Raw genomic sequence first — 9322 nt, 5'->3', positions numbered from 1 at the left:
CGCCCGCAGCTGCCCGCGGAGGCGGCCGGTGACTCACCGGGCGCATTAACTCCAGGCCTCGCTGGGCTCCTGCGGCTCTCGCCCCCTACCCTCCACCCTCCGCCCCGGCTGCGAAGTTTCAGCCTCGGCACGTGACGTGGCGCCCCGGCCCCCTCGGGGAGGGGAGTTGGAGGCCGCTGGGTTCGCGCCCACCCAGGTGGCGGTGGCCCGTGGGGCGAGCACCGGGCGGGAGGCTGGTTGTACTTCATCCCTGACTGTTCCCGGTTTGCGCCGCCTCACGCCTCGGGTTCTGCGATGACCGTCGAGTCACCTTTTGGAATCCTGTCGGTTTGGCATTGTCACCGGAGCTGGCGACGATCTTTGAACGCTCGGGTCCCGGCACGACGCTTTGTTGACACCGCTTATTACTGTTCCGAGTTTAAGTAGTTGGATATTTCCCCTCAGTTGGGTGCACCGAATGTTGCCGCCTGGGTTTTCCTGGAGGGGCATTGGCCCGTCCTCTTGACTTATTTGGTGGCGCAGTGCAGAGCTGAGCTGGGGAACCGATGCTGGGAAGGGGGGCTGTTAAAGGATGGTGGTGGAGGGGCCGGGGGTGAGTGCGCAGTGTTTGGAGGAGGCCGGGGATAAAAGGCTGATTTCATTTTTCATGCCTGTTTCTTTCTGCTTGACTTCTTGGGATCTGAATCTGGATTTTTTTTTTTTTTTAATGGGTGAGATAAGTGACATCTACCGCTTGAACTTTATCTGTGTCAGTGTTAAACACTTAGGTCATAGCCTTTCAGAGCAGCTTCTTTTGGACATAGCATTCTTGATCGCACCAGTGTGTATTTTTCTTTTCCTTTTTGGAGGGGCGGACTGGGAAGAATGTATTAAATAATAAGCAATAGTAAACAAAACTGTTTAGCCTTAAGATACAATACCCAAGTGACCTCTTAACCTAAGTGAATATCTTAAGTCAGTTTCACAGCAAAACATTTTCAACAAAAACTATGTCTAGTTTTGCTTAATTTTATTTTTTGAAAAGAGAGAGGAGTACCAGGTTTTCTCTATGTTTAATTATATATTCATGTTGTTTCTTAAATTAAGATTTCATGTACATATTAAGAATGGCTTTGTTAAGGGTTATGGAGTTAGAAAAAAATGTTTGCAGAGGAATTTGGAGAGATTCCTCTTTTGGGATTGGTGAAGGGATTATTTTATGTTTCTAGAATCCCTTTTCCCCTAAACATCTCCCTAATCATTTGTGGCACTGAGGCACTTGGAGACCTTGTGTCAGTGGTGACTGATGACTGGAAAAAGCCTGTATTTTTTTCTTCATCGTCTGTATGCCTAGTAAAGCTAAAACAACACCTGTAAGTGTGGCCTGGGACTCTTTAGGCATAGTGCAAATGGCTTTAACAAAATTAAACAGTAAAAAACTTTTAATGCTTTTTTTTAAGGCACAAACTGGCTTCTTCTTTTGCAATACTATGGGTGAGTGTGGGTGTTGTTTGAGATTTCTGCCCCTCATAATACTTGGTGTTTTGAGGTAACAGTTTTGTCTGATAATATTTTCATTCGTTCATTCAGCAAATAGTTTTGAAAGCCTTTAGGTGTAGATTGTGTTCTAGTCCCTGGGCTCAGCTGTAATCAAAGCAGTCAAAAAATTCCTGCCATCATAGAACTTACATTCTAGCATGACGAAATAATAAAAATATATAGTTTGTTAGAGGTTAATAAGTGCTATGAGGAAAAGTAAAGCAGGGAAATGATGGTAGAGCAGTGCCAACAGAATGGAGAGACTTGTGGGGTCGTAATGATTTTAAATAAGATGGTTAGGGAAGGCCTCACTGATAAGGTGATATTTGAACAGAACCCTAAAGGAGGTGAGGAAGCAGGCCATGTGGATTGTCTCAGGGAACAGCATTGTAGGCAGAGGAAACAGCACGTGCAAAGACCTGAGGTGGAAGAGTGCCTAGTTTTGCAGGTAACAGCAAGGAGGCCAATGTGGTTGATACTGAGTAAGAGGGAGGATAGTAGATATGATCATTGAGAAGGGGTAGGGGAGATTCTGTAGGGCCTCATAGACAGACTTCTACTCTGAGATGGAAAACCATCTCACTAGGTTTTGAGCAGTGTAATGAGATCTGATGTACCTTCTGAAAAGATGGCTGTGGCTGCCATGTTGACTAGAGTATATCAGGGGCAAGGATAGAGATGGACCTGTTAGGAGGCTCTTTTTCACTGTTGGAGGTGAGAGTTGTTGGTGGCTTGGACCAGGGCAGTAGCCATGAAGTGGTTAGAAGCTGGATATATTTTGAAGGGAGACTCAGCAGGACTTGCTGATGAATTGAGTATGGTATTCATACTCAAAGAAAGTGATCAGAGATGACTCCAGGGTTTTCTGCCTAAGCAATCATAAGCACCTTTATTTACTAAAATTGGAAGACTGATGAAGAAGCTGGCTGGATATTAGTTTAGCTTTGGACATGTTAAGTTTGAGGTTCCCGTTAGACATTCAAATGGAGATACCAAGTAGGCAGGACATCTTTCAGGGGTCTGAATTTATTTTTAGATATGAATCGAAAGCCATGAAATTGGGTGACATCACCCAGGGAGTGGGTGTAGATAGAAAAGAGGATTGAGTCCTGGAGACATTCCAACATTCAGAGGTGAGAAGGATGAGGGGAAAACAACCAAGGAGGTTAAGAAATGTGACCAGTGAGGGGCTTCCCTGGTGGCGCAGTGGTTGAGAGTCCGCCTGCCGATGCAGGGGACACGGGTTCGTGCCGTTGTCCGCGAAGATCCCACATACCGCGGAGCGGCTGGGCCCGTGAGCCATGGCCGCTGAGCCTGCGCATCCGGAGCCTGTGCTCCGCAACAGGAGAGGCCACAGCAGTGAGAGCCACCCCCCCCCAAAAAAAAAAGAAATGTGACCAGTGAGAGGAGAGGAAACAAGAGAATGTAGTATCATGTTCCAGCTAACAGTCTTCTTAACTGTTTCCACAGAGTTACATTTAAGGATCAGGAAACAAGGCCAGTGAGTTAGGCAAATTAGTCAGAAGGTTGTTTCTGTTTTGCTGCATTAATTTCAAAGTTAATGATAGTTAAGTTTCTATTTTACTTTTCTGGAGCTGATCCATTTTTATCACACTGTTTCTTAGCAAGTTGTCACCCTGCCTGTAGAAGATCTTAATTGACTTCTATTAAACGTAAATTCTACCAATTGCTTTATAGACTTTTTCTTAACATATGCATATTCCTAGAACTCACACTGTGCAGGTGGTGGGACATTGTTATCAAATGAAGGACACAAACCATATGATGAAGTAACAATTAAATAGACTGAGACTTTATGAGAAATGAGACCTAGACACTTCTCCAGTAAGGTGCTGCTTTACCAACAATGGAAAAGACTTCTTTCATCTCAAGTAGGTCTTTTAACAGCAGAAGATAATTTAAATATATATAAATTTAAAATATTTTAAAATGGAAGACCTAGAAATTTTATGGAGATGTCTCTCTCTATATGTATACTGATACAGCAGTATTGCCTATTGTCCTTTCTCTACCATGTCTTAGCTGTTGTGCTTCTCCTACTCACTGTATGTTTTCAAGATGTACTTTATCCGTAAACAAAATTGTCCCTTAAATGTTAAAGCAGAAATGTTTAAATTTCCCTTAATGTTAAAGAAAACAAAAAGTTTCAAACTGATTCTTTATTGCATAAAGAAGAAAGGGACTGTAAATAGAAGTCACTGGAATTAGTTGATGTGAAGGGAAGAAGGTGTCATTTTGAAATTTTCTTTTATGTCTCTCATTTCCTCTAAGACCTAGCTGTAGGAATTTATGTGGCTTGATTTACATCACAGATCTTTCAGGCAATGGAAAAATGAAGGATGTGGGGCTTCCCTGGTGGAGCAGTGGTTAAGAATCCGCCTGCCAGTGCAAGGGACACGGGTTTGAGCCCTGGTCTGGGAAGATCCCACATGCCGCGGAGCAACTAAGCCCGTGCACCACAACTACTGAGCCTGTGCTCTAGAGCCCACGAGCCACAACTACTGAAGCCTGTGTGCCTAGAGCCCGTGCTCGGCAAAAAGAGAACCCACTGTAATGAGAAGCCTGCGCGCTGCAACGAAGAGTAGCCCCTGCTCGCCACAACTAGAGAAAGCCCATGCGCAGCAACGAAGACCCAACGCAGCCAAAAATAGACAAATAAATAAATAAATTTAAAAACAAAAAACAAAAAAAAGAAAAATGAAGGATGTAATTAGACCTTTATTTAAGTAACATAAATATGCGAACCCCCAAGAAGGAAAGGCCTTTGCCTCTCTCTTTTATAGTACCTTATACATAGTACATAGTGTTTAATAAGACTTACACATGAGTCTACAAATTGTGTGGTGACCAGAATATTCTTAAAGCTTTCCCATGGTAACTTGGATTCAGTACTGATGATAGATATGGAAGTCTGATGGGTGAGCACTGCCACAGACCTTTGTTTAGAGATCTTCCTTGGTGCCTCCAGCTGTTTATTTTTAGCCTTGGTGTCTTGGCTCTGGTTTCCAGAAGAGCTTAGAGGCAGTGGAGACCATGGTCTAAATTCAAATATAAAATTTAGTTGAGACTGACAGTATCATGCCACAGTAGTGCTGGAAAGGACCTTAGACATCATTTAGAGTGAAGAAACCAAGGCTGAGAGTTTAAGGTCTTAGAGATCATATTTGACCAGCGCAGGCACCAGACTAAAGCCTGTTTTTTGGGGGTTTTTTTTGCCTTGTCTCACGGCTTGTGTGATCTTAGTTTCCTGACCAGGGATGGAATCTGGGGTCTCGGCAGTGAGAGCGCTGAGTGAGTCCTAACCACTGGACTGCCACGGAATTCCCAAGCCTGTTTGTTCTAATACACAAAGCTCCATAGTTATTTAAGCTCAGAAAAAAGATGAGGTTGACTCAAATTAAGCAAACATTTCAGGATTGCCCTTAATCCAGACTGAAGGTCAGTAGTCAAGACTGTGCTAAAGTCTTTTAAAAACTGCCGCCAGGTGTACGGGCGTGGGTTGGGTAGGAGCTTCCTTCATCTGACTACATTGGTGGTGCCTCAGTTGCTAGCCTTGTGGACATCCCTGGCCCGCAATAGATTATGTTTGGGAGTTTGGAAGGTCTGACCTGGTAACTGGGAGGCTGGGGAAGGAATAATACATGGTTCAAGTTCCATTCTAATGGGGCCAAAGAAGATTCAAGGTCTGATTGCTGTGGTATAGTGATAACTTGATTTTAAAAATCCACTGGGAGGGACTTCCCTCGTGGTCCAGTGGTTAAGGCTACGCACTCCCAATGCAGGGGGCCCGGGTTCTATCCCTGGTCAGGGAACCAGATCCCACATGCCACAACTAAGAGCCCACATGCTGCAACTAAAAGGTCCCGTGTGCTGCAACTAAGACCTGGCGCAGCCAAATAAATAAATATTAAAAAAAAACAAAAAAAAAAGTTTAAAAAAATCCACTGGAAATAAAACTCTTCATGGTGAAATTGGCCCAGCAGTGAGAGCAGTTAAGTCCCTGTGGTAACCCTAGGGCTCAGGCACCTGCTGCATTGGTTAATGCAGGACCTTCCAGCATAGGGAGCTCAGAAGACCAGAGAAGACGAGATGGATAGGGAGAGGGGAGGAGGGAGGGGCATAAGTGTCTTTGGAGGAGGAGAAAATAGTAAGAGAAAGGGGAAGAAAGGGGACGGGAAGAGAAAAAGAAGGCTGGAGGAAGGCAAGTACATAATATCCACTGCTAAGGAGTTGAGACATACTGTTCTGAAATTCCTGAGTATATCCTTTTGTTTGCATTTCCATTTCTGGTCACAGACACTCTTGGAGTAATAGAAGTTAGTCATAATTTCCATGGAACTCCATATGGAAGAAAACATTTTCTTCTTCTATAATTTGTTAGAGGGTAGAGGTAGTTCCTACATAAGGTACTTTAGTCAACTATACTTCAATTAAAAAAAAAGTACTTTAGGAAACAAGTATTATATGTCCAGATCCTTAACAGTTTTGATTAATAATGACGTAAATTTTGTTTTTGGTAAAGCTATAACTACTATTATGCTTTGGATTAATTATTCAATTTTTTAAAAATAAATTTATGTATTTTATTTATTTATTTTCAGCTGCGTTGGGCCTTCGTTGCTGTGCGTGGGCTTCCTCTAGTTGTGGTGAGCGGGGGCTACTCTGTTGTGGTGCGTGGGCTTCTCATTGCGGTGGCTTCTCTCTTTGTGGAGCACGGGCTCTAGGCGTGTGGGCTTCAGTAGTTGCGGCACGCAGGCTCAGTAGTTGTGGCTCACGGGCTCTAGAGCACAGGCTCAATAGTTGTGGTGCACGGGCTTAGTTACTCCATGGCATGTGGGATCTTCCCGGACCAGGGCTCGAACCCGTGTCCCCTGCATTGGCAGGCAGATTCTCAACCACTGCACCACCTGGGAAGCCCCTAATTATTCAATGTTAAATGCTTACAGTGTGCCAGGTTGAGGAGTATATAGGTGACAGTCACTGTTCTTAAATAATCTACAATGAAATAGCAATAATAAAATAACTAACATTTATTTAGTACTTTCCACATGCCAAGCACTGGCATAATACTTCATGATTATTACCTCATTTAATCCTGACAACAACCTTAGGAAGTGGCACTATTTTCTCTATTTTCCAGATGAGGAAACAGGCTAGAGAATTTAAGTACTTTACCTAACTTCATATAAGAAGTGAGAAACCTGGATTAAAATCTGACATGATCCATCCATGCTCATAACCACTACATTTGCTGCCTCCTTAGTAACATGTACTGTATCACACAGATTATAAAATCTACCAGTACTCTTCATGGATAACCTTATAATCAAATGAGATTATTTTTTAACTCCTCTGTACAGGAAAGATATTAAGAGGGAGAAGACTGGTCTTTATGATCTTTAAGACCTGACTTGGCTTGTCTCTTCTTAAAGGTGGCACTGCATGCATTCTATCATTCATTTATTTAAAAAAAAAAAAAAAAAAAAGAATATATATTTGATTTACTTTTGTTCTTTTTTTGTGGTATTAAATTTTTAAAATATCTTTATTGGACTATAATTGCTTTACAATGTTATGTTAGTTTCTGCTGTACAAAAATATGGAATGCTTCACGACTTTGCATGTCCTCCTTGTGCAGGGGCCATGCTAATCTTCTCTGTATTGTTACAGTTTTAGTATATGTGCTGCCTAAGTGAGCACTACTTTTGTTTTTATTAATGTATATTTATAAAGATAAGATATTATATAGGTATAAGGCATTTATTGCATAAATAAAAATACCACTTTCAAAAAAATTTTAAACCTTTTCATTCTTCTTACTGGGTTTTATACCTATCTTTTCTTAGCATAAATTACTTGTCCTTAGGTAAGTTTATAGTTTGTAAGAGGAATGTTGGTTGCTTGTGAAACCATGGCTTGCATGGCTGTCAGTTGTTAAAGCTGGATGCACAGTCAGAAGCTGAGAGTCCCATCCTGGGCCTGTTACATAGGACATCTGTGGGCCTCAAGTGTTTTTTTGGTTTTTTTTGAATTTTATTTTATTTATTTTCTTATACAGCAGGTTCTTATTAGTCATCCATTCTATACACATCAGTGTATACATGTCAATCCCAGTCTTTAATTTTTGCCAATTTGATTACTATGTGTCTCAGTGTGTTTCTCCTTGGGTTTATCCTGTATGGGACTCGCTGTGCTTCCTGGACTTGGGAGGCTCTTTCCTTTCCCATGTTAGGGAAGTTTTTGACTATAATCTCTTCAAATATTTTCTTGGGTCCTTTCTCTCTCTCTTCTCCTTCTGGGACCCCTATAATGCGAATGTTGTTGCATTTAATGTTGTCCCAGAGGTCTTTTAGGCTGTCTTCATTTCTTTTCATTCTTTTTTCTTTATTCTGTTCCGCAGCAGTGAATTCCACCATGCTGTCTTCCAGGTCACTTATCCGTTCTTCTGCCTCAGTTATTCTGCTATTGATTCCTTCTTGTGTAGTTTTCATTTCAGTTATTGTATTGTTCGTCTCTGTTTGTTCTTTAATTCTTCTAGGTCTTTGTTAAACATTTCTTGCATCTTCTCGATCTTTGCCTCCATTGTTTTTCCGAGGTCCTGGATCATCTTCACTATCATTATTCTGAATTCTTTTTCTGGCAGGTTTCCTATCTCCACTTCATTTAGTTGTTTTTCTGGGGTTTTATCTTGATCCTTCATCTGGTACATAGCCCTCTGCCTTTTCATCTTGTCTATCTTTCTGTGAATGTGGTTTTTGTTCCACAGGCTGAAGGATTGTAGTTCTTGCTTCTGCTGTCTGCCCTCTGGTGGATGAGGCTATCTAAGAGGCTTGTGCAAGTTTCCTAATGGGCGGGACTTGTCTCAAGTGTTTTTATCTGTCTCGAAGCGGTTAAGTGAGATTATTGATTTCTGAATTTACCACTCCTGTCTTCTATGGGCCTGAAATTATTTTTGAATGAAAAACTAAATATATCGGTTTTTTAAAAGATTAATCCTAAATGACATAGAACATGAAGACTGAATATACCCCATATTTCATATGAGGACTGATGGAGTAATTATAATTTCATCCACAAGGAATGGAAAAAAATAAGTTAGTCTGTGCAGTGCCCTTTACAGGAAAGGTACAATTTTTAATAAGCTTTTTGAAATATTAGTATCAGTTCATGGGCTCTCAGTTGTTATCTGCATGGACTCTTAGAAACCCAGAGACCCCTGTTTGAAATGACCATATTATATAATCTCTAGAAGTCTATATTCTAGCATTATGAATGATACTGCCAGTTCTCCACAAAATAGCCAGTGGGATTTGAGAATAATTTTTTCCACTTAAAATTCTTCAATAGATTCCTTTGTATTCAAATTCTTTAATGGTATCTTAGTTTGTTCAGGCTGCTATAACAGAATACCATATACTGGGTGGCTTATAAACAACAGGAATTTATTTCTCACAGTTCTGGAGGTTGGGAAGTCTGAGATGAAGGTGCCGGCAGATCGGGTGTCTAGTGAGGGCCCACTTCCTGGTTCATAGATGGCTGTTTTATATGAAAGGGTTGAGGTTGCTGTCTGATATATCGCTTATAAGAATATGTATGAATCCCATTCATGAAGGTTCCACGCTTATGACCTAAGCATATCCCAGGGGCCCTACCTCCAATGGTATTCATCACATTGGGGGTTAAATTTCACCATAGGAATTTTGGGGGGGACACAAATATTCAGTCTGTTCACCCTGGTTGGCAAAGCTGTTCATGATCTGCTTTCTGCCTGCCTTTCCAACCT

General features: G+C 41.7%; 1 protein-coding gene across 1 annotated transcript in view; it reads left to right on the top strand.

Moving 5' to 3' along the window:
• DENND5B (DENN domain containing 5B) overlaps positions 1 to 9322 on the top strand; it is a 208011-nt gene that overhangs the window by 424 nt on the left and 198265 nt on the right.

This window comes from Lipotes vexillifer, unplaced genomic scaffold, assembly GCF_000442215.2.
Source record: "Lipotes vexillifer unplaced genomic scaffold, Lipotes_vexillifer_v1.1 scaffold1, whole genome shotgun sequence".
Lineage (NCBI taxonomy): Eukaryota > Metazoa > Chordata > Mammalia > Artiodactyla > Lipotidae > Lipotes > Lipotes vexillifer.
The sequence above is the reverse complement of the archived record's forward strand: the minus strand, read 5'-3'. Positions and strand labels throughout refer to the sequence as shown.